This window comes from Petaurus breviceps, unplaced genomic scaffold (genome assembly GCF_028583685.1).
Source record: "Petaurus breviceps papuanus isolate PSGF00001 unplaced genomic scaffold, PetGlider_PUasm1.0 81, whole genome shotgun sequence".
Lineage (NCBI taxonomy): Eukaryota > Metazoa > Chordata > Mammalia > Diprotodontia > Petauridae > Petaurus > Petaurus breviceps.
Genome location: NW_027186546.1, coordinates 4,963,865 through 4,990,419, shown reverse-complemented (window position 1 = coordinate 4,990,419; position 26,555 = coordinate 4,963,865). Strand labels below are relative to the sequence as shown.

Genomic DNA, 26,555 nt, shown 5'->3' with positions numbered 1-26,555 from the left:
TGCTGCTGTCTGTCCTACTCCTCCCCTTTTTCTTTGCTATGGCCCCCTCCTTACATGTGGAAGCTCTGTCCAATTGTTTTCTGTTTTGGCCAGAAACTAAGGATTACCCCCTCCAAGATTAATAGTTTTGTGATTGTAAATTGGGCCATCTCTTGTATCAATTCTTATCTAGTCCTTAGTCCAATGAATGGACATTATCTTAGACAAACTGAGACCTGGGAAAGACCTTAATTTAGAAAGGCCAAGGTCACCCACTACATCTTGGGCCACTGCCAGTTTTCTAGACTTATGTCTTGCCACTGGACTTCCATGTTCTGGAGGCCAAAGTGAGGCTGAAGATTTTATTCAGCTCTTGCCTCACTTAAATCCAATTCACAGGCAAGTCAAGACATCACCTTCAAGATATCACCCTTGTAATGTCATTGGTCCTCTTCGAAAAGGAAAAATAAACAGCTATCATACAGAGGCTAATTTCAATTTAGTGGACATTTAGTAAATATGACTAACATCCTGGATATTGTACTAAGTATGGGTAATAAAAATAACAATGAAAACGAGCACATAGCACTTTGAGATTTGCTAAGTATTTTACAAATACTCTCATTTGATCTCACAACCACCCTTGGAACTAGGTGCTATTGTTATCCCCATTTTACAGATGAGGAACTGAAGCTGAGAGAGTTTAAGTGACTTGCCCAGAATCATTCAGTAAGCAATTATCTGAGGCCGGATTTGAACTCAGGTTTTCCTGACTCCAGGTCCAGAGCTTTCTATTCAGTGTACCATCTACCTGCTAGAGACACAAACAATAAAAAGAGTTCTATGGTCTTAAAGAACTTAATTCTACTGCAGGGAAAACAAATGTATACATGGAAGATGCAAAATGTATTTAAAGCAAAGACAAGGTAATTTGAGGGAAGGTCTAGGAGGAAGCAGCACCTGAGCTGGGCTCTGAATGGAGCTAAGGATCCAAAGAGGTGGAAGGGAGGATGGAAAGAATTCAAGGGATAGAGGAAAGGTGACACAGAGGCATACAGGAGGAGATGGAATGTTTATATATATATATATATGGAGCAACAAGAACTCATTGTACTTGCAACACCCAGTACCTAGTACAGTGCAGGTGCTTAAAAATACCTGATTGAAACAGAGGAATGTTAGCTGCAAGCACATTAAGTACTCACTATGTGCCAGACAGCCTGCTAAGTGCTGGGGATTCAAAGAGAGACAAAAAGGAGCATGCTCTGCCCTCACAGAACTCACATTCAAATGGCTGATTCAACATACAAATAACTATTTGCATACAAATATATAACAGGAGAGAAGGGATGTCATCTCAGGAGGGAGACAGTAGAGAAGGTGGGGAGTGGGAAAGGCCTCTTACGGAAGGTGGGATTTGATGGGAGTACTGAAAGAAGGCAGGCAGCCATGGTAAAAAAGAAAGACTATTCCAGGAATGGGTGATAGTCATTAAAAAAGCACAAAATTGGGAGCAGCTAGGTGGCACAGTGAATAGAGCACCAGCCCTGGAGTCAGGAGGACCTGAGTTCAAATCTGACCTCAGACACTTAACTCAAAAATTAGCCATGTGACCTTGGGCAAGTCACTTAACACCAATTGCCCTCCAAAAAGCAAAAAAAAAAAACAACGCACAAAATTGGGAGATGGAGTGAAGTGTAGGAGAAAACAGCAAAAAGGCAGATGTTGCTGGATCATAAAGTAGACTGAAAAGAACCGGTCAGACAGCTAGGAAGGGAATCAGGAGAGAGTCATGTCATGAAGACTTAGAGAGGAGAGCATCTGGGAGAAAAGAATGAGTGATCAGCAGAGGTTGCAGAGAGGTGAAGAAAGATGGGAACTGATAAAAGACCATGAGAGGTTTAAGGGGTTACAGATTCAAAAGGGAGCCACTCAATCTTTTTAAAGAGAGGAGTGACCTGGTCACAACTGTGCTTCAGGAATATCAATCTGGCAGCTATATAAAAGAAGGGATTAGAAAATGGTGAGAATGGAAGCAAAGAGACCAATTAGGAAGTGACTGACAGGGTTTGGGTGAGAGGTGAAAAGGATTGGTGGCTGATTGGATGTGGGTGTTGAGGGAGAAGATGAATCTGGTTGTGAACCTAGGCGAATGGAAAGATAGGACCCTTGAGAAGGAGGGGTTTGGGAAAAAAGAGGAGTCTAGGTTTGGACTTGTTGGCAGAGATGTCTTTGGGACATCTGCTTAAATATATCGCCCCTGTTCTAAGATTAGAAAGTAATGTGTTTAGCCAGACCCTGTGATTTAAGGGAAAGGTAAGGAGACACTATTTCTTTAACCTTTGGATGAAAATTCTTTCTTTATAATCACCAAAGAACCTTGAACAGTGTCTACCACAGAGGTACTTAGTAGATATTTGCAAATTGGTTGATTTTTTTCTCCCATAGATGCTACTCTATTTCAAATACAGGAAGGAAAGCAAGAAGCAGAGCTTTCATTTCATGTGAGGGAGGTTTTGTAGGTCATTCCTCCAGTGCCAGGTCTGGAACTCAAAACTCTTCTGAATCCAAGCCCAACATACTTTCCACTGTGCACAAAGCCTTTAGAGAGAATTCGGTAAAAAGACAAATTATAAAATCTTCATTAGCTATCGCATACTAAATAAGGTGGAATTCCCTGTACCTCTATGTTCTGGTTCTCTTTGCTTAGATTATAGATAGGCTGATATATCAAAAATTTGAGTACTGTACAAAAATTCTCCTCCCCCCTCCCAATTCTATTCTGGTGACTCATCTGGGTGTGGGGGAGACAAGTCTTCATTTCAGAGACATCAACTTCATTTCAAACCATGGCCCTCCCACTAGCCAGAAAACCATCAGTGGCAACTAGGTAGCACAGGGCCTAGAGTCAGGAAGACCTGAGTTCAAATACAGCCTTAACAAATGCTTGATAAATGGACTTCTTTCCCAATGCAGTTCTCATCAACCCTGTCCCACCCCATGGAAGTCCTGCATTGTAATAAATGTATAGTCAAAAAAACCCACAACGAAATAGCAATGTACTGGTCTTTTCTACTTCATCACCATTTGAAGTAACCTGAGGTTCTTGGACTTAAGAGTATCTAGATTTGGATCCTAACTCTGCTAACTTTCGAGTTACGGAAACAAAGGCAAATCATTCTCATCTCATACTTCTCAGCCTCAGTTTTCCTATTTATATAATAGAGATTATAATACTTAAATTACTTAGCTGACTGTTTTTTTGGTAATATGTTTCATAAACTATAAAATACTATGTAAATATGATATTTTAAAAGATATTTAATTAAATTTTAAAATATTTAGGGTTGAACATAAAGACAAAAATTTGGCTAAGGAAATCAACCAAACTGAGCTTAACTTGCTTAAAATCTTTTCTTGAAGGAAGCTGCTAAAATTTCTATTTCTACTCATTTCTGCCTCTCCCTTTTCCCTCAGAATTCCTTGTCTCTTCTCAATAGCTGCTTTATGATAGACTGGCTTTATGTGGGCTACTCTATCATGAGCTTCCAATCACTTGAAGCATTTAAAGACACTGCATGACTATCTTTCATGCATGCTATAGTAGGCCCCCTATTTGGGATGTGGAAAGATGAAATGAGGTCTAAAGTCCTTTCCAACTTGATAACTCTCTATCATTCAATTCTAACACTATAGAAAATGGATTTGCCCATTGTTTCCCTAATGGACATCTAACCAGAAAGAAAGGTAATTTAGAGTCAATTACACAGTACTCAAGGGGAAATTAGCTCTGAATCACAGGATACAAACATCTGTAGACCCTCAAATTAATTGGTAATGTTTATTAGCAGCAAACCATTCATCTAAATTATAAAGGAACTGAACATGTGGTTCAAATGTGGTTGTACTTTCCACAAATGTCATATAATTAGTCAAATGCAAATAAACCATAAGAATACTTGAGAGATTCCCAATTCTAACAAGAACTAAGCATTCCTTTCTAGTAAGTTACACTGTCAACTGCATTATCAATGTCTAACTAGTGTTCTGGCTTATCTAATTTTCTCTATTTCCCTTTACTTTTGAAACATAAGCATCCTAAGGGAGATTAAATTCGTTAGAATTTCTGATTTCATTAATGTAAGAATACTCTTGTATGAAAACTCCCTCCACTACGGTATGGAACAGAAATTTGCTTATCTTTTATAGTTTTATAAGTGATTGAGATGAGAAATAACTTTTCCATGGTCAGACAGCTAGTATACACCAGAGGCATGATTTAGGTTTTCCTAAGGCTTCTAGCCCCACACCTAGCAGATTCTCATAAATTAATAGAATGTAATATTCCTGAATTAAACCTCATCAAATTCATGTTTCTCCTAAAAAAAACTTGTTTTATTTAATATGTTTAATAACTACACTTCAATATAATTGGTTTCTTTTGCAGTCCTATATATTTTTTATGCATTTAAAAATATTATTCTGAGATGGTCCGTAAGCTTCACCAGACTACTGGTACCAGCATGACACATAAAAAAGGTTAAGAACCACTCGTTCAGGGAATTTGTAGAAGTGGAAAATGTAGTGGCAAAGAATATTGGACTTGGAGTCAAAAGACTTTTCTACTGCCCAATATTTCCATCCTTGGAAAAGGAGGATGAGAATACTTTCTTTTACTTGGTTACTATGAAAAGTCTAAGTTCCTGGGAAGGCAGTATTGCATCATGGAAAGGGTACTGAACATGGAGTCATAAATGATGAATTCACATCTTAATCCACCCAGAGCAACAAATGTGTCAATATATGCAAAACACTTGGTTCTATATAAAGTACAAGATGATAATAGTAGTGATGGTTATAATCCATTTCACAAATACACAGTAAAGCATCAATATTTATTCTCTATCCTACAATAAAGTACATTTTTTCTAAAAGAAAAAAAGCAATGCCCCCCAAATCCCTCAAATATACTAGCCATAGAAATAACTTATGTATATGTATTACATATTATTTCATACATGCAAAACACACAAATATGCATATCACAATACTGCAAATATAATATTATACATTACATATAATCATACAAGCAAAAATATAATTATTACATTGTAATATAATTATTGAGATTAAAATATAATTATTATATTATAATATGCATGTTACATATAATGAATGTACGGCATATATACACATATATAAAACACACACCCACAAGTTAATCCTTTTAAGAAGCTATATATTTCTTCCAAGGATGATGCTAATGATCAAAATGTTTTTGAATGTTCTCTGTTTGGAAATACTGCCAGAGTCAGCTCATGAACCACATGAAAAGGACTCATCGGTTTATTATCACACCCCTTTTCTGGCCAAAAATGGTATTACCAATTTTATTACTCACATAATTCCCTGGATGAAAAAAAGTACACCCTTGAAGGAGAAAAAAATACAGAACTGTGGGTACTTTGAAAGATACAATAAAAGTAGATATGTAAATGCTATTGTTGAATTGTGTCCAACTCTTCAAGATCCCATTTGTGGTTTTCTTAGCAAAGTGGTTTGCCATTTTTTTCTCCAGCTCATTTTACTGATGAGGAACTGAGGCAAACAGGGTTAAGTGACTTGCCCTCTGTCACTCAGCTATTAAGTGTTTGATGCCAAATACGATTTCAGGTCTTGCTAAATAGTGCCAAGCTCTATTTACCACTGTGTGACATAACTGATTGATTGAAGAAAAACTAATCATTATCTTATGGCTTATCATAAGCATATAAGTAGAAAGTAAGATTCTCCCTTGCCTTTTTTACTTTTTTATCTATTTCTTTACCTCTTGCATTTCTTAGCTGAGTATATATATACTTTATATATATAAATATATATATATATATATAAAAATATATATTTTAAGAGCATAAGAGCACCTTTTCCCTCACTATCACTACCACAACCAAACTCTGGAAAAAGTTTAGCAGTCATTTTTGCAGAAGAGACTGGTTAGTTTTCCAATTAAAATCAAACTGACTTTTCTTTTTTGTAATGCAGATAGTTCGAGTATTATTATTTCCCCTTTCTCAAATGATGATCATTTCTTTCATGGAATCTAATCTCCTTCCTTTCCTTATTTTCCTACAGTAGTGGATAAAGTCGGAGAGGCTTGGAGTTAAACAGAAATTATGTATCTCACTTACAGAAAAGAGTCACACGAGGTTTTGTCCTTGCTTGGAAAGGCAGCAGGTTCTCAAAACTAAATATGAAGATTTTGAACCCTGTTGCTCACAAGATTGGAGTGACATGATGATAGATCTGCCCCTCAGAGTGTTATGTCTCTTTGGTTCATTATTCCAGGAAAATCTCCAAATACATTTTACATTCAGTTCAGATCTAGGTTTCTCCACATATAGATAATGAGGTCCTGGATCCCACTGCACTCAAGGTAGCAATATACATGAATAGAAAAACCCTTATTTCACCCCACAGAATATGCAGAAGATGCAAGGGACTCACAGGAGGAGCCCATTAATGGATATCAAAACACATAAAGCAGGTGACTAGCTCTTTGCCTCTACCTATTATCTTTTCTCCCTTGTGAACATGCACTATTCTTACCCTGCCCACCTCACCCCTGCAAGAAGATGTTAAGTTCTTGGAAAGGGATTGTTTTAGTCATGTACCAAGCATAGTGCTTTGTACATAGTAAGCCTTTAATACTTACTTCTAGAACTGAGTCTCTGATATGTGGTCTCCTACTTTTGATATAAGTTTCATCAAGATGTCATTCCAGGTTATATCACAGGAGTTTCAAGGCCTTATTAAAGAAACTGGGTACATCTCTGATTGGGAGGAAAAATTAAGAAGGGAGAAGAGAGAAGAGGACCAAGTAGAGGAATGGATCAGTATTTCCAAGGAGACTTAATTAAATGAAGGTTATTTATTTACTCCAACCAGGAAGTTTTGAAATGGAAGTTTTTAGCATAAGTATATATCAAAAGAATGAATTTGAATGATAAAATTAACATCTGCTTTCAGATCAAATCCGGTAATAACAAACTTTAGAGAAATTGCCCAAATTATTTTCTTACACATTAAACACCACTTCAATAAATGGGCCATTATTACTTGAAGCATATGGAAATTTGTTTATTATTCGGAGAGTTTTTTTGGATGATATTTGACCTCTAATTTATGTAATGACTTCCTATTCCACTCAAAGTATTCTATGTAAAAATAATGCAAAATGATTCAGCAGTTTAAAGAAAAAAACAAAGCTACTGTTTACTATACTTGCCAGTTTCAAAGAGAGGTCATAAATACAGTATTAGAATTTAGGAGAAAGACTAGTTTAGACATAGACCAGAAGTTATTAATCAGAATTCCTGACATTGAAGATTATGCAATTGCATGCCATTGAAATTCAGTGTCAAAGTTTTATTTCTTATTTTCCTAGAGAACAGGGTAACTAACACTTTACAGGTATTCATTGATGTGTCCTAAAATAAGCTATAGAAAAAGCATCTAAAATTCTACAAACTGAGTCCCATTTTCCATTGGATCTTACACTGAAATGAACTGATCTCTCATGGCAATTTGTTGGTGGGAATGGATCACCTTTTCTACAGAGGACTGACTATGTATGTATGTATGGCAGAGACCAACTGCTCTTACCATTTGTCAGGTAATCATACTGATAGCTCTGCCAGCGAATCTGTTAGAGACTAAACCAACAAAACAGTTCCACTTTACTAAGCACTAAAAGTGTACAGGTGTGGTTCTAGAGCAGTCTTGTTATGCGGATAGGAATGGCATCCTTTACAAGTGTATGAAGATGGAAAACAACCTAACTCTGTCTCATGTTCATATGTGTACTACTGAAATGTTCAGTTAGGCCATAATGAAGTTGAGTTTAGATATAAAAATAGAAAAACCTGTCATCTACCAAGCATACAATAAATGCCAGCAATTACCTTCTTTCAAGAAGTTTCACAAGAACCTTAATCTGAACCCACTATAATACTTTTTGACCAATGCCAACCAACTACATTAAAAAAAAAAAAGAATTTTCCTGTCAACATGAAAACTGCTGACTCAATGTTAGTATATTAAAAAACCATCTTTTAGGAAACACATTGCAACCAGTCATAAAATATAAACTGTGTGTAATGATAAGGATGGCTTTAAATAGTTTCTACCATTACAACTATTTTTTCCATACTTGCAATTTCACAGTGCACATAGCTACCAATATGGAAACTCTTTTCAACAAGTCAATAAGTCATCTGCAATTCAGAGACTTAAAAAGTTGCCTGGGACACTCAAAGGTTAATTGACTTGTGGAGGGTCAAATTTGGGGTTTTGTTGGCAAAGATATTGGAATGGTTTTCCATTTTCTTCTCCAGCTCATTTTACAGATGAGGAAACCAGGGCAAACAGGGTTACCCAGCTCATAACTGTCTGAGGGCAGATTTGAACTCAGGAAGATGGGTCCTTTTGACTTTAGGCCTGGTGCTCTACCCACCTAGCTGCCCCTACTATATTAAGTATTACTAAATGAACAATATAGGAAATGGCAGTTTTTTTAATAATGACTTCCAATGGTTACAAGTGAAAAAAAAAAAGAATTCTAGTGTGTGTGATATAATTGTGCTTTGTTGATTGATGATACTCCTCAGCTCAGATCCTGAAAAGCATTACATGATGAAATAGAAAAGCATTTATTAGTTGCTGTCAGGTTACTGTCAAGCACTGTGCCAGGATTTGGAAATTATAAATGCCAATGGCAAGGAACCCTTAGAGTACACTGTTGAGGAGACAAAATGATGGTATCTGTGGGGTCCAGGGTTGAACTACTGTAGGGAAGATATAGAACCTGGTACCCTAAGTTGGTCCAAAGCCCAGGGGCTTGCATTAATGTGATCACTGAGTGAGTAGGATTTGGGTGGTGGAAATTGGTATCTCATTAACTCTTACATGTATTTTGTATTCTAAGATATTTGTAGAGTCCAAATAAAAGGACATGACTTCTTCCCCAATAAGAAGGATGTGGTAGTCTTCCATGTGTTGTTTAGAGATGATATTGTGCCAAACTATCAAATCTGAAAATACCACAGACCCTCCTAAATGAAATCCATGACTATGCAAAAGAAATGTGCCTGACGATGACTAATTGACATGTAGCCTGATGGGCAGCTCATTGTGTTAGTCAGTCTGTCAAAATGCTTATCTCCGGTAGGCTGTGAGGATGGACAAAAAGCTAGGTCCATTTTCCTCCCAGCCTTCCTGACTTCCTCTAGATTTCAGAGCCATGCCTCTTCTACTGCTGGCTTATCCTGGAACCTTTCTCATGGGGACTCCTCACCCAGGAACAGCCTACCTCTCCCAGGATCACTCACCATGGAATGTCCCTCTGTAAGACCTATCTCTCTTCTCCATTGGTGAGTCCCTCCTATTCTGTGGAGCAGACCAAGTCCATGGTCTTTCATTCTCCCCAAGGCTCTGTTCATTACATCCTCTGGACTTCAGAAATGTGATTACCAACAGTTATTTCATTCCCCCCTTCCTCTACCCCACCACTTTTCACTCCCACTTTGTCTCCATCAAAATGTAAACTCCTTGGGGTCAGGGACTGACTTTGTATCCCCAGCACAAGGACTAATACAAAATAAGGGCTTAATAAATGTTTACTTGGGGGCAGCCAGGTAGCACAGCGAGTAAGAGCACCGGCCCCAGAGTCAGGATGACCTGGGATCGAATCCGAGCTCTGATACTTAGCACCACACCCAGAAATAACTGGCCATGTAACCTTGAGCAAATTACTTAACCCCATTTGCTTTAAAAAAAAAAAAGAAAAAAAATAAATGTTTACTTGCTTCCTTCCTTCTAGAATTGAATCAAAGGAATAAAGTAGGCTAGACTGCATCTGGGAAACTAGTACTTTTAATTACTTCAAGTTGCTCTCAAATACCTGCTCCTGTTTTTAATACTAATGTTTTCCCTGTGATTTTATGACTATGAATCATAAAGGATCACAACTTTGAAGAATTAAAACCATAGATGACCCATAAGTCAATAGAGGGACTACTAGTATCCATAAGTAGACTGAAGTATATATATTACCAACCATGAATTTCCTGCAGTAAATGGCATAAAATCTTATTCTGGAAATATATAATTGAAAAAGAAAGTAGGCTGGTCATGTTATAAATGCAAGAGATAACAGATTTAGAACCAGCTGCTATATTGGTACCAAGAGATGGTTAGAGTTCTTAATGAAGGCCTATAAGGCCTTATTTTCCTCTTCTTTCTCCCATCTCCCTCCTCTTTTCTGCACCTTCCCTCACCTCCCTACCCTGTCTGTTTCACTGACTTTTCCCACTTCTTTTTTTTCCTTGATGATTTATGGCACAACGTAGGCAAGAATCTCACCCCAAAAATATGAATATGATTTTAAGTTTATCCAATGGAGGGAGTACTTTTTCAGAGCACAGAACTAAGCATGAGTATTGTCTTTTTGCTTAATGAGAGCAAGAACCATGTTATACCTTCATATGTCCTACAGTGGCTTTAAAAATTCAACATGTCTCCTGGAATATCAGTAACATTTGCAGTAAATGGTTACCAGGATAAAGTAGGGAAGTGTCAAGACACGGGAAAGGACTATATGAGAAGAGGTAGAAGATACAGATCATGCCCATATCTATTCAATATAACAAAAAGGTGTTAAGCACCACAAAGTAATTTATTTTTATTTTGTTTCATTTTTTAAATAATAGACATTTCACTTAGGAAGACCTGAATTCAAATCTGGCCTCATATATTTACTAACATTTACTGGCAATGTGTGACTGGACAAGTCACTGTCTCTACTTCCTCATCTGTAAAATGGGCATAATAGCACCTACCTCTTAGGGCTGTTGTGAGGATCAAGTGAGATAGTAATTGTAAACTGCTTAGTACAGTCCTGGCACATGGTAAACACTATAGAAATGTTAGCGATCATCGTTATTTCACATATCCATAGAAAAGCAATTGTGACCAACTAGAAAAAATGATGGATTTGTAGAACAGAAATTTCAGATCTGACACTTTGCCACCTATGTGACAATAGGAAAATTGAAAAATCTAAACCTTTTCCATATGTATAAATGAGGGAGAGCAGTATTTGCATTGTGTGATGGAACCCGCTCTCTGCCAAGGGTTCCCCTTTTGCTCCCAAAGTGGATTAGCCTAACTTTTCCCTGAAAGGTAACAAAGCTCTCCCTAGGACTTGACTGGCTCAGAAGACCTCTTTTGACACAGCTTCCATATAAGACTCTGGCTTCCAGGTCATCTAAGGATTATTTTAAAAAAGCCCACCCACTTTCCTTTAGACTTGTTCCTAACTGCAGGAATCATCACACCTTATTCTACAGACCCAATGTATTTCTTTAGAGATAAGGGGGTAGGCAGACCCAAGTTAAACAATAAAGAATCCTCCAGGAATATCCCTTCTATGGCTGTGAGCCTCTTTTTGTTAAATGTTGAATAACCAAAGAGTACTTCATTTCTATCCAACTGAAAACCTGAATCAACAAGGCATCAACCAGAGTCAAGACCATCCCTAACAATCTACCTCACAGAGTTGTTAAGAAAACCATTCTATAAACTTCTAATGGCTATATAAATGTGAGTGGTTTACTCTAACACTCAAATATTTGCCTCTGCAATGGAGGGGAAAACATACGTTCAGATGTTTCCAACATTAAAGATGACTAATTTTAAAGTATATTTTCATGTCACATTTGATTTAATATTTTGATTAATTTTGTTGAATTAATCTCTTCTCTTTTAAAATTTTTATAAGAGAAGACAGAGTGGGAAGAAGAATATTTTTAAGAAATATAGATGATATAAAAACAATATATTAATAAAAGTTTTGGGCAGCTAGTTGGTGCAGCAGATAGAGCACTGGCCCTAGAGTCAGGACAAGCTGAGTTAAAATCTGGCCTCAAAAACTTACTAGCTATGTGACCCTGGGCAAGTCACTTAACTCTGATTACCTCCAAAAATAAAATTTAAAAATGAAAAATTTAAAAGTGCATTTATATATGAAAGAACACAAATAGGCTATCTTCTAGAGTTAAATGCTGATGTGTTCACTCTTAACATCTTGATAGAATTAATTATATTGGGTCAAGACAGTTCATCAGTTGCCTAATCCATATATTATTTTGAGGAAGTAGAGTGGAGTAGAGGAAAACAGGAAGAGAGGAAGTACTCATTACTCCTTGAACTTTCAAAAAAACCTTTTGCTGATGAAATAAAAGTTAAGCTCTTTAGAAGAAATATTACATTTAGGATTGATTTTCTAAGAAGAATCAGTTAAGCCTTAAAAGACCTGATTGTGCAATATTAACTGTAGGAAAACTCCTACTATTTCCAGTGGGAATTTTTCTGCAGAACAGCTGAATCAGATTCTCATTTCTATATAAAAGTAAAGTCTTTCGAGAGGTGGGGTAAGGTTAGGAGAGGTGGAAGCTACTAACAGGTTCTCCTACTCAAATTAAAACAAATTATATATGACTCAATATATTACCAGATAGACTAATTCAATTATCTGCATGGCTATGACATCTGGATTTCAAGAATGATCCTAATAAATGCAAGACCAATTAACTCTCTATCTCATGGTCCTTCTCTGACTCACCATATTAAGAATTCTATAACCATATTAAGATTCCTAAAGGCGGCAGCTAGGTGGCGCAGTAAATAGAGCACCAGCTCTGGAGTCAGGAGAACCTAGGTTCAAATACAACCTCAGACACTTAACACAAAAAAAACTAGCCATATGACCTTGGGCAATTCACTTAACCCCAGCTGCCCTCCCCCCAAAAAAAGGCAAAAAAAAAAAAAGATTTCTAAAGATACTCTTACTTTTTAAAAAGTCAAATATCAAGAGTGGTATTGTTCTTCAGTTTAATCTTCCTGGATCCTCTGTAATACTGTCATCACCAGCTAACCCACAGCACTCTTTGCCTCTTGCCTCTCTGGGTTTTCCTACTGCAGGAGTTTTTAACCTGAAGTCCACAAACTTTTTATTTTTTTTTAATTTGATAACTGTATCTGAATAATTATTTTCCTTTGTAATGCTGTCTTGTCAGTATAAAAAAAAAAGCCACCCCCCCCCCCAAACAAACTTCTTCTGACAGTGGGAGGGTCTCTAGTACAAAATATAAAAAACACAAGGAAAAATAAGAGTTTCTTCATCCCTTATGCTTCTCTCTCTATAAACCAGGACAGATGAAAACAGTTATTTTCACCTGTTTTTGGCATACAAAAATTTACTAAAACTACTCAACCTTATATCTCAGTTCATTCCAATAGAGAACTCCCCCTAAGAAATCTTGTGGCCAACACAAGTTAAATATGGCCATGATGAAATGAATGGCTCTTTTTCTTCCATAAAAAAATTAATTTCACCATAGTGGATAGTGGCTCATTGGGCACCATTGGTATAGGGTCTCTGTATTGTGTGGTAGGCACACTACTCTTAGACACACAAGGAGTCAGAGCCCAGAGTAGTTAAAACTTCTTTGTCTAAATTGGTGACTGATCTAAACAAGTCACTTAACCTCTGTGTCAGTTTCTTCAGTATATGAAATCATTGACCTTTAAGATCTCTTCCAGATCCATACTATTTGTTACCATGTTGTTTCTACTCTATCTTTTCTAGGTCCACAGGGGCCCACTTAGGAGGTGCTTTAAATGCCCATGCACAAATCAGCCTTATACAAATTCTTATGGGGTTTCCATACAAATTACTGTAGACTATGCTCACTTTGGCGTCTGAGAGATAGGTAAGCAGAGAGGTAAGAGAGGGAGTTTCTCAAGTCAGGTCTGCCAGAAGATAAGGATGGAGGTCTGGTCCCCTGTTTTTGAGGGAGGTAAAAAGTCTTTCAAAATGTGTTCACTTCTTTCTGCCACTCTGACATTCCAAGGAGAACAAAACAATGGGATTCTGGTTTTCTCACACAAGTTAAAATAATAGCTGGGAATAGTTATCTGACCAGAAGAGCCTCTTTCATTGTATTTGGGAACAGAACTGAACCTAGGTAAAATTCTTAAGTGGGAGCACTCCCACTCCCCTTTCTTGGCCTCTTTCTCACATCCTGTTCCCAGTTTCCAGATTCTCAGCTCCTATTCTGCCTTATGTCCCCCTAAATATCCCCATATAGGTCGGCCTTCCTGCACCAATGACACCTGAAGTTCATCGTTCAGCAGCCAAGTCACAAAGATCACTAGATCACTGTGGAATATTTTAAATTGTTGAGGGAAATATAGACATCCTGACACCTATGAATTAGCTCAATATGGTTTACAATTTCAGCATTAGAGAATACCACTTTCCTTCCACAGTTCTCAAATGTTAGAGATATGTTTATGTTCACTTGTACTTTCAACTACATCAGTAACTTTTCCAACTTTTTAATTTGCGGTGACATACCTTTGCAGAACTTGGGTTTTGGCGCCTGCTGTGATAAAAAAAACTAGTTCAGTGCAAAAATCAAACAGAAAACGAGGGTGTTGGGGCGGCCAGGTAGCACAGCAAGTAAGAGCACCAGCTCCAGCGTCAGGATAACCTGGGGATCAAATCCGGGCTCAGACACTTAGCACCCACCCAGAAACACCTGGCCGTGTAACCTTGAGCAAGTTACTTAACCCGGATTGCTAAAAAAAAAAAAAAAGAAAACGAGGGTGTCAGTGCACAATGTGATTTAAGGTTTGAGAAGTTGCGCAGAACCCAACAGTGTGCATATCTCATTAATAACTGCAGTTGTTTAAAAATGAAATAAAATGTTATTTCACCAAAATGCTATTTTTGCATTTGTTGTCTAAATGCCTACTAGGCTGTTATGTTATGAATATTTATTATGAACCTAACTACTTAATGAATGTTAGGTATTTCTTTTGACCTAGAGGTGCTATGAAAAAAATTACTGAGAGATTAAGGATGCCATAAACAGAGCAAGTTTCAAAACCTCTGCTCTACCACCACATTACATATTGCAAATTCTCTACCTACTGTATTGATCAAAATTCTCATTCAGTGCAGCTGATCTCAACTAAGAAGGTAAGATGTTGAATTTTTTTACACAGTTGCATGCTGATATAGTTCTTAAGCTCTTAAACACAAGTTCTTAAGTTCTTAAACACAAACTAATCTCTAATTATCATAATGTCGGAGATATGCAGGAAATAGTTAGAAGATATTTTTCCCGTTAAGTTGCCCCACTTGCCTCTCAGTAAGGCTTGTCCTGGCAAAGGAAATATGGATTGCTTTTCTTACATCACAAACCCAGAAATTCAATATAATATTCACTCACTTATTTCATGCACTGAGTTGATGAACAAATCTTCCAATTTCAAGAATCACAGATTAATGTCAAGAGACCTTAAAAGATCATTTGGAGCAGACCCCTGCCTTTAAGTAGCTAAAAACAGCTTTATTTTCATTTGAGATATGGCAACTAAAGCCAGAGTGATAAATTTTGTGTAAGATCTCCCACATCTACATTCTTCTCCGTAGTCTTGCCAAGACTTTTTTAACATAGGCCCCCATTAGTCAGTTGTAAGCTCTTACTCTGTAGGCAAATTCTCACTTCTAGAACCACTCAATTCCAAACCATCCTTACCAACCAATGCCAAGTAGTCTTTCCTATACATCACATTGATCATGACACCTAACTTCTCTGCCTTTGCATAAAATGTTTTTATGCAACAGACTAAGAATCAGAAACCCTTAGTCATTTTGTCCTGGTCATCTTATAATATATAGCCTTCAGTTACCTCATGTAAAATGATGGGGATCTTTTGCTATTTTAATAGTCTCAGCTAAGAAGTAATGAAGCAGATACACTGGGACAAGAATAGAAAAGAAAGGAAGGGAAGGGTGTGACATTTTGGAAGCAGAGTTAACAAGACTTTGGCTGCTGTTTGGATATAGGGGAGGTGAAGAAGAGTAAAAAGTCGGTGACCACTGGGTTGTGAAAATGAGAAGGATGGCAGTATCCTTGGCAGAAACAGGGAAGAAGTTTAGAGGGGACAATGTGGAGGAAATCTAAGGCCGAGACAGGCAGAAACATCTAGTCAATAGTCAGAGATTTGGGACTGCAGTTCAAAGCAAGATTAGGATTGGAAATGTAAGTCATCTACATGAATAAATTTAACCTTTGGAATCTGAGAAAGTCATCAAGAGAGTGAATGTATAATAAGAAGACAAAGACAAGGTACTGGTGAAGGATTAGGGCGTGAGTGATGACGCTTCAAAAGACTTAGATCAGTCAGATCAGGAGGAACAGGAGAGAGCAGTACTACCACTGAACACCTAGGAAGAAGAGAGCATATTCATAAGAAGGGGATGTATAACAGCCCAAGAATTAGATGGACTAAGAAAAATCCATTGCATTTAGCAATAAACAGATGGCCTTTGAAAGAGTTTTAATTGAGTGGTGGGAATGGAAGACAAGTCGTCAGGGATTGAGTAGTTAGTGGGATATGGGGAAGTATAGTCAATTGCTATAGTCAGCTTTTTCTAAAAGTATGACTGAGAGGGCCAAGAGATCCCTTTTTTCTTTCCTTCCTCCTTCCTCCCTTCATGTGTTTCCTCCTCCCTCCCTTCCTTCTTTACTTCCTCACCCAAGCTGGAAGTAGAGTGATCACTGAAGAGCTTAATCACATTGCTGATAAGCACTGAAGCTTTGACAGGCTCCATTTCCAATCTGGGTTGGTTTGAAGTTTAAGCAAGCTTCCTAAGGCAGCCGAGTTCCCCTTTCCCCTTTTCCCTTGGAATTCACCATAGTGCTATCACCCAATCAGCTACAGACCTATTACAATCCAGAACTCTGGAGCTCTAGTGATCCACTGGCCTCAGCCTCCACAGTACCAGGAACTACAGGTATGCTCCACCACACCTGGCACTGTTTCTTTATAAAGAAATCTGAGTGTTTAAAATTTATTCAAGGCCAAGGGCACTTGAAAAAAAACAGCATTGCTTCCCTTTGAAACTAGGATAAATAATGCTGCTTATTGAATGTCGTTCTGACACCTATTTGAAATGTGTGAAAGGAAAAGGGTTGCTTCCTTCTATAAAGACTCCTGCACTTTTGGTTTGTGGCTTCTTGTGCTGAAGTGGATTTAAAAAAAAAATACCAGTACCCATCTCTAATGAGCATTTCCTGATAAAAACTTATTATCAGACAGCTAAAAGATTATATTTCCAAAAAGTAATTCTTATTCTAACATATCTGTCTATAGCAGTACATGCATATCAGACACTTGTTATTTCCTACTGCATGGAACCTTACTCAATAAATGCTATTGTTATACAATATTTGCCATAGAAAATTCTACCCCTCTTGAACTGATAAACACCCTAAGAAAGTAAATTGCATAAGAAAAGAAAGTTTAATCTTAATGAGGCTAGTTTTCAGGGAATAAAAATTTAGTCATCCTATGTTATATCAAAATATAAGAAAATCACTTATCTAACCCCACCAAATTAGCAGGATAAAGGATAAATTCTGTGCTCATGTTTGTTTTTACTCCTTAAACAAGAATAATGAAGCATACTGTTGGCCTGAACAAGATCACAAAAAGTTTGCCAAATTGGCACTACATAGCAATATATAATCCTACATACAGAACTTATACAAATTAGTGGCCAACTACTGATAATTCATATGCCTCATAGAAGAATGTGACCATGTCACTCCCTACCCTCCACTCATTCCATGTAGAGAACAATTTGAATTAAGACTACAGTCTCTTCAGGCACTCTATACTTCTACAAAGGCTGTCCCTTGTCTGGAAGGCACACTCACCTCACCTTGGTGTATAAAATCAATAGCTTACTTTAAAGCAAATCTTAGGTGCCTCCTCCTACAGGAAATCTCTCCTGATTTTTCCAGTTAGTGATAAATGTTGTATCTGAACAATAGAAAGAAAATTTGAGGACATAATGATTTTTTTTGTCTCCATATCCCCAGAATATAGCATGATGCTTTGTATATAGCCAATCAATAAATGTTTATTTAATTGAATTGAATGATGCCCGCCCAGGTCAAATGTTCAATTTCCAGATGGACTGGCTATCTTCATTTTGCAATTCCTTAACTTCAGTCAACTACCTCAAACAAATGTTTTCCACATGTCATACTCAAAGCAAGAGAACAAGAGAAAGAGTGTGTGAATGGAGCAGCACAAATTTATTCTACTAACCGGAAAAATAACCCAATGTACATACATGTCCTGCTGCTACCAAGTATCTTTTTCCTCTGTGAAGGACTGCACACTAATGAACTACAGAATTTGATACAACAATAAGCTCAAGCATATTTTGTCACTGAATCTTCCAAGTTAGCAAACTGCATGTTTTTCATTTTGCCCACGCCATCTCTTCCACCGAAGGCAGCTAAAATCAATGGCAGTTTCATGTGTTATTAATCAGACATCTTTGGCTTTATCATTCCCTCTTGAAGAATGCAAAATGACTAGATCATCAAGCCAGAGAATAAGCAACTTTAGAAACCTTTTGTACTAAATCACAATTCCCTACTTTCTTTTAACTTCCTCTGCTAAACTTCTGGTCAAAAGCAAAAAGTTGCCAAGAGGAAAAGAAATGCCTATGTGAATGTAAACTTCAATCATCAGGTTTCAAAATCATTGACAGAGAAAAGCAGGGAACTCTCCCTCAACTCAGGGTGGAGCATTTTAGGAGGGACAATGACAAAATGGAATGCAACCAGGATGGGGAAGAGGCTGGATTTTACATCATAGAAATGAAAGAAACTAGAATTGTTTAGTCTGAAGAAAAGAAAATGAAAGGAGTGGGGGGTAAATTGGTAAATGAAACACTCTTCTCTTTGAGCTATCATTACACTGCAGTTGGTTTTCTTCTCACCTTTCTAAAGACTCTACCTCATTGTTTTTTGCTGAATTATCACCCAGGTCAGCTACTTAAGGATAATGAGTGGCTCCATCCTAGGTCCTCTCCTTTTATCTACAGTTTTGGTATCTCTTTTTGGTGACTTCAATCAGCTCTCAAAGTTTTAACTGTGATTTTGCACTTGACTCCTAGATCTATATATCTAGCCTCAGCCTCTCTAGTCTAGAATCTCAAACCTGAAGGTGAAGGGGAGGGGAAGGGTGACTGAATAAAAAACACAGGGAAGGCCTGAATGGATGCCTGAATGGGATATTAAGTTGAATTTTGGTTTGATATCAAGGGCCACCTAGTAAAGTGCGGGCTAAGTAGATTAGTTTGCATATACTTAGTAAACTGTTTGGGTCCTAGGGCTAGAGTTCCAAAGGTGAGAGGATTAACTTCCTCAGGGGCTGAAAAATGGATTCTGGAAGTCTGGGTACCAGTTCTCTAGCGAAGGATAGAGTCCAGATGGGGAGGAGTAAGTCACTACCAGCAGGCAAAATTCCACTCTTCTTTCCACTCAATCTACTCTGTGAATTGATGTCACTGGCCTCCATACTAGTCTATGAATAAGACTCTCCATCTCTTGGCTCCTGGCATTTTCTATGGCTGTCTCCTCTACTTTGAATGCTCTCCCCTTTCTCATTTCTGCCTCCTAGCTTTTCTGGCTTCTTTTCCAACTAAATCCCACCTCCTAATGAAAGTCTTTCCCAATTCCCCTTAATTCTAGTTCCTTCCCTCTGCTAATTATTTCCTATTTATCTTGCATATAGCTTATAACATTATATATTATAATTTTAAAAATATATAATATATATTTATAAATATATAAATAATATATAATACTTATTTGCTTGTTTGTGTCCTCCATTAGATAGTAAGTTCCTAGATGGCAGGTGTTGTCTTTTGCCTTTCTTTGTACAGTATAACCAGCATTTAGAAAGTGTCTGGCACTTAGTAGGTACTTAATAAATGTTTACTGACTCTTATCCTTGATTCAAATTACAATTCTATCCCACCAAGGTAAGACCTAACTCCTGCAACTATTTTTTGGAGAAGGTGGGGGAGAGGTTCAGGGTCTTTTTATTATCTCCTTCTGGTCTAAGGCTTTTCTTTAAAAATTTCATTCAATAAAATATTACTGTATTAAAATGGCAACTCAAAACACAGTCTTGTAAATATACCAGGAATGTGATGGAGTCAAGAGTCATAACTTTTGAGTAACTTAAGCCAAAGTCACTGTTTCCAAAATAAGACATCTAATTTTGAGACATGAAAGATTTTCTCCAATCTTCCAAAGAACTTATTTTCTCTCCGTTTAAGATAACATCACATCAATACTATATTAATTACTCAAGTTGTTTAATGGAAATTTAAAAAATTAACAAACATGCAGGCACAAACCCATGACCTTTTAATCTTTAATTCACAAAATTAAGTTTTCAAAGGAAGGGCTAAAATATGCAAATCATCTTTTAAAAGAAACAAATAAAACAATCACTATTAGCTCACAATGGATGACTCCTTGATGCAAAATGAAAGGATGATGAAAGCATTCTGAATGTCACTGAGATTCTTCAGGCCTGGCATCTGAGGAAGTATCAGCATGTACGTTACTATGACAACTTAAATTATAGAAAATGTCTCTTCCTCTAGTACCAAGTTGCTTTGCTTGTACCATCATTTCAAGCTGTTTCAAAACTGTCCAAATGATTCTGTGAAAATAACAGATACCCCTTTATAACAGTTTTATTTGGGAATATCCCACCCTAAAATAAATTACAAGCATATAAAACCCATATGGGACACAGTAGACCTGCCTCAAACAGGAAAATGGAAAAAAAAATTCAAACAAATTCTGGGAATATCCACATACAAATTGTGAAATGATTGATTACAGCCAGATGGTTCATTCTAGGAACTATAAGGAAATTACTCTCCTGGCAATTTTGAAGTCTGATTATAGATGTTCATCATTATTTTCTAAAGAAAACTTTTATTTGTGAGTATCAATACCCTGCTTTCTTCAGTTAATGTGGATTTAAAGATAATTGCTCTCAGACAGCTTCACCTTAATAAACTTGGTAAATGTCTTATAAAAGAAGCGAAGATTATTTGTTTCTATCAATATTCCAAAAAGAAAAGGACATAAAGGGGAAAAGATACAGTGGATATAATTAAATGGAGATATTTGTAATATTAAGAATAAAGTTTTCAGGGGCGGCCAGGTGGCACAGTGAGTAAAAGCACTGGCCCCAGAGTCGGGATGAACTGGGATCAAATCCAGGCTCAGATACCTAGCACTACACCTAGAAATAACTGGCCGTATAACCTTGAGCAAGTTACTTAACCCCAATTGCTTAAAAAAAAAAGAGAGAAGAATAAAGTTTTCATGCTAAAAAAAAGTTTTTAATAGACTAGAATAATAGGCCAAATAACAAAATCAATGAGATAAATGAATGGCTCTAGAGATATTAAGATGAAAACCTGAGAGGATGTTAGGGTTTAGTGAAAGCTTTTTAAAGATGAGAGAATTGGGCAGTAGGGAAGAGACTGAAGGCAGTAGGAAATCCTGAGTAGGGAATACTCAATGAGATAGGTGTGAAAGGCTACTTCTAACAGCAGGCAAGCTGTTGGAAAGGATGAAGTGGGTGAGACTGTGGGTACCTATAGAGGCTAGTTTTGTAAGAAAAGTTGCAACCTTATCAGAAATTGAGGGGAAGGTGGAAAGAGCAGATGAGGACAAGAGGATTTCATGGAGTAGGCTCTGCAATGTTCTAAGTTTTGATACAATCAAACCAGTGTGACAAGAAACAACTTGAGAACCTCACTATCTAAATGGTTTCCTCTTCCTCTATCTGAACTTTGTGCTAGCATCTCCCAAAATAGTGACAAACATGCATTTGTTTTATACTAGTTCAATATTAATAAGTATAGAGTCGTGAAATAAAACTATCTTTATTTTTTACCCTTTTCAGTGAATCGTATCATCTTAGCATATACATGGGAGATACTTTATCTGAAATGGTGCTTTTAAGTAGGCATTCTTAAAACAGTCAACACATAATAAGCACAGTAGGTTCTTCTCCACACCTGTCAATTTTCTAATTATACAGATGTCATCTGGTGGAAAAGCCTTTCTCCTTCTCACAGCTTAATCAAGGATGAACTCAACACATGGGTAAAATGTTTTCATCAAGGTTATGCAGAGATGAAAAAGTAGGCATATGTCCAGTAATATCATTTGGTTAAGGGTCAGGAAACAACACGGAGTATGGGAAGGGGAGAGGTGTACAATGAAGCTAGAAAGACAGGTTGGTGTCAAGTTGTAAAGGGCTCTAGGAATCAAACAGAAGAGTTTACATCTGTTCATGGAGGTAACAAGGAAACACTGGAGTTCACTGAGCAGAGCAAGGACACGATCAGATCTGTGCTAAAGGAAAGACACTTTGGCAGCTGTGAGGACAACAGATCAGAATGGGGAGAAACTTGAGGCTGGAAGAACAATTAGGAGGCCAGGGGAGGTGATAAGGGCCTAAACTAGGATGATAGCTATGTGAGTAGAGAGAGACATAGAATGAGAGATGTTGTAGAGGGAGTAACAAGAACCACAGCAGTCAGCTACTGAAATAATCCCAAGGTCAAAGGTGGGTGTGAGTAGCCTACAATACATTACCAGTGAGGCACTGAATATGAAACTATCATATGTATCATTAGAGATGTAGGACTAGAATAGTAAATAGGCCAGTCAAGGAACAAGAGTGAGAGATAACTGATGAATGACCCATTTGTCCTGTTAGCATTTGCATGGTACCAAGAAATCTAAAGGAAATTCACCAAATACATGAGTGAAGCCCCTATTGAAGATTTAGGGGAAAATGGAGAGGAGTCTCACACTCAGTAAGAGGGTATGATCGAATTGCAGTCTGCATTGCTAAAGGGAGTACCTGAGGCAAGTTCTAACACTGATACATAAAATATATTCATCTTATTTTTTAATTCATTTTTGCTAGATCTTGTGAGGAAGGCAGTTTTAAAACAAAATCAGTGATCCCAAAAGAGCACTTAATCAGCACCAATTAATATTAATTAATCTGAATCAGTATTAAATTATTTTCATTAGTCAATTGTTGTTTGCTAATTAATTCTGCCTCTCATAGTACCAGCTGTCAGCAACATATTTTGTACCAGAAAAACTCAGTATCATGAGTAAATTACCTCACCAGTTAATCAAGCAATAAATATTTACTAAGTACCTACTATGAGACAGGCCCTGTGCTATGAGCTGGGGATACAAAAAGAATCAAAATACATTCCCTGCCCTTAATGATCTTGCAAACTAATGGAGGAAACAACATGAAAATCAACATACACCAAGCAAGCTTTATATGAGAAAAATAGGAAATTGGTATATGTTGATGTTATCATTAAAAGTCTGTGATGCTGTTAGCAAGTGAAACAAAGTGATTTAAAAGATATTAGAGCACCTAATAAAATTCATATCATTTCAGTTCCTAAAGAATATAGACTTGCCCATCTTTTTTTAATGTAGGAAAAATACATATTAGGTTACCAAAATGAGACTAAATATTTCTTCTGGGCCTGTCAAACCAATTTGAATTTCAACTTTGAAGATTCTAATGATCTAAAAACCTCTTCACCAAGGCAGGTTAAGCATTGTTCTTCATTTAAGATGAAAACATTTTTTGACTTACCTCACATCATCAGACTCAAGAATTTGAAATGAAAATGAGGCAGTCTTCAGTGTGACTAGAGAACAAGCTGAGTATTTTGGGAGTAGCTACAGGCACCTGAAAAAGTACAAAATGTTTTACAACTCTGGCTAATCTTTAGCTTAAAATGCAAATTTGTCCTCTTTTAACTTAAGAATCTCAAAGGGCAAAAAACCTAGCGGCATGAAATTCAAGTATCTTTAACTACAATCATTCCAATTCGTATTCCCCGGAGTATAATATACTCCTATAATCCATCCTCCTTAACCATCTGAATGCATTCTTTATAGGATGTTTATTTTCTTTAATTTCTTTTGGCATTCTGTACTTTTTGCAAATGGAATTTCAGAAGGTTTTGTTTTTAAGTCATTGGATGTGACCATGATGTTCCAGGAATGACCTTGCACCTCCTTTTTCAATTGACTGAACTAAACACAGCACTACAGTAACTTTCTTAAAGGCAGTGTGTTAATATTTGGAATCTTGCCTAATGCCACAGGGAAAGGAGAGATCTCATTTTGTTGTCTTTGTTTAGTACCAAAAGCCTAGTACTGTTCATTGGAGAGAAGAAATATGCCATGGGTTTCCAAGGAGGATGAGGGTGATAAAATATTTTAATTAATATACTGTTGTTTTGGGGGTGGCCAGGTAGCACAGCGAGTAAGAGCACCAGCTCCAGTGTTGGGATGACCTGGAGATGGAATCCCGGGCTCAGACACTTAGCACCCACCCAGAAACACCTGGCTACGTAACCTTGAGCAAGTTACTTAACCCAATTGCTTAAAAAAAAAAAGTATATATATATATATATATATATATATGCTGTTGTTTTAAAACATCACTTCATAACTGGCAAATTCTTCATGGAACCACCAGTTTCAGGAAGGGCCACAGACCAGTCACCCTTTATTCCCTGAACTTTACCACCATTTTTCAGCTGCTGTTTCCTTCCTTCCCCATTGGTTCCCTTTTCTAATTGGTAAATTGTTCCTGGAACACACATTTTTGAGGAAGGGTCCAGATCAATCATCTTTATTTCTCTGGACTTTGACATAACACTTCTCTCCTTCCAGCTCCTTTTTATGCACTATCTTTCACCACTAAAATTAAGAAACTTTTAGTTTTAGTCAACAAGAATCTATGGTTTTGGCCCACATCTTCTCTGGACCACACTCTTCTTCCCTCTCTCCTTTCCCCCCACTAGATCATTTGTAGCCAACAATGGCCATTATTTTTTACCTTAATTTTCTTGTGTTTTAATACAACTTTTATTTACATTGTTTATATGTAAATATAAATTTATTTCGCTTTCTTTATTCTGAATCAGATAATGCAAGTCTTCTTATGGTTTTCTGATTTATTTTCATCATTATTCAAAGTAAATTAGTGTCAATATATTAATATGCTACATTTTTTTTTTCCAGTTGTATGCCCCATTTGGGGCCCATAATTTATTTCCAGATGTCACTACAAGTAGTCCTGGGGCAAATATCTAAGTACAGAGAAGACTTTTTTATTGTTACTACTGACCCAGTAATGGAACTACTGGATCAAAGTTTATTAATGTTTCCTGCATAAGTCATAGAACTACTGGATCAAAGTTTATTAATGTTTTCTGCATAATTCCAAGCTATTTTCCAGAAAGATGGGGATAATACATAGTCCCACTAATAGCCATAGTGGGTAGAATACCAGATCTGGCATCAGGAAGACCTGGTTTCAAATGCAGTTTCTAACACTTAGTAATCATATGATCCTGGGCAAGTCACTTGATCCTTATTTACCTCAATTTCTTCATCTGTAAAATGTAAATAATAACAGCAACTATCTCCCAGAGTTGCTTTGAGGATGAAATGTGATATTTGTAAAGCACTTAGCACAATGTCTATACAAAGTGCTATACAAATGTTAACTATTACTGTGAACTAGATGAACTTTCATGTTCATCTATTCTTTAAGTAACATGAAATTTTATATTTATACTGCTTATCCATTTGGAACATAATTTCAGTATGTGACATAAGCATCTAATTTACTTTCACCACTGATATTTTTCCTAGTATTGTGAAAATGTGAAAAAAAAAAAAGCTTGAGAAAGCTAGAGGTTTCCTACAATGATGGGAATGATGAAAATTGTAGGAGCACCAAAGAATCAGAGTACACTCTTAACAGATGTTTCTGTGTTTATTTTACAGAGTTTTACAATACAACCTCTGTCTTAAATGTTTCTATATGCCCAAAGGGCAGAAAATACTTTTCATCATTAAGAGAAAAAAAATTTAGGTCTTCATTACAATCATTTTTTTTTTAAAGATATGAAGTCATTTGAGCCATTTAACTGGATGCATTTAGAAACAAAAACCTACCAGTGACTTACAAAACAGATAGTAACAAAATAAATAAAATTTAAGTTCCAGATATGTTTATGAAGAAAATACAGTTTAAAAAAGGTTTAACTTTTCCATGTCTCCCTTTCTCCAGAAATTGAGTACTGAAATAATCCTTTGACCCAATTTAAAGATTCAAGAAAAATCAAGAAAAGAATCAAATTGTATATATGCAAATATATACACAGATGTACATATGTGTGTGCATGAATGTATTTATGTAGCAGCTACGTGGCACATTGAATAGACTCATCTTGCTGAACTCAAATCTGGTCTCAGACACTAGATGTGTGACCCTAGGCAAACAAGACACTTAACCATGTTTGTCTCAGTTTCCTCATTTGTAAAATGAGCTGGGAGAAGGAAATGGCAAATCACTCCACTATCTTTGCCAAGAAATTAAGAAATGGGCGTTAAGAGTTGGACATAGATGAAACACAACAGTAAGAGAGAGAGAGAGAGAGAGAGAGAGAGAGAGAGAGAGAGAGAGAGAGAGAGAGA

The 26,555-nt window shown here is 36.8% G+C and overlaps 1 protein-coding gene across 3 annotated transcripts in view; it reads right to left on the bottom strand.

Moving 5' to 3' along the window:
- The window catches only part of LOC138176114 (ras association domain-containing protein 8-like), a 117,798-nt gene that overhangs the window by 50,530 nt on the left and 40,713 nt on the right, over window positions 1–26,555 (bottom strand). For 2 of the 3 annotated variants that reach the window (XM_069106869.1, XM_069106867.1), the window contains one exon: window positions 23,650–23,745. The exons of the other annotated variant lie outside the window; for it this stretch is intronic. The gene's annotated coding sequence lies outside the window, so the exon portion shown is untranslated. The remainder of the gene's footprint in view (window positions 1–23,649; window positions 23,746–26,555) is intronic. 3 annotated transcript variants of the gene reach the window in all.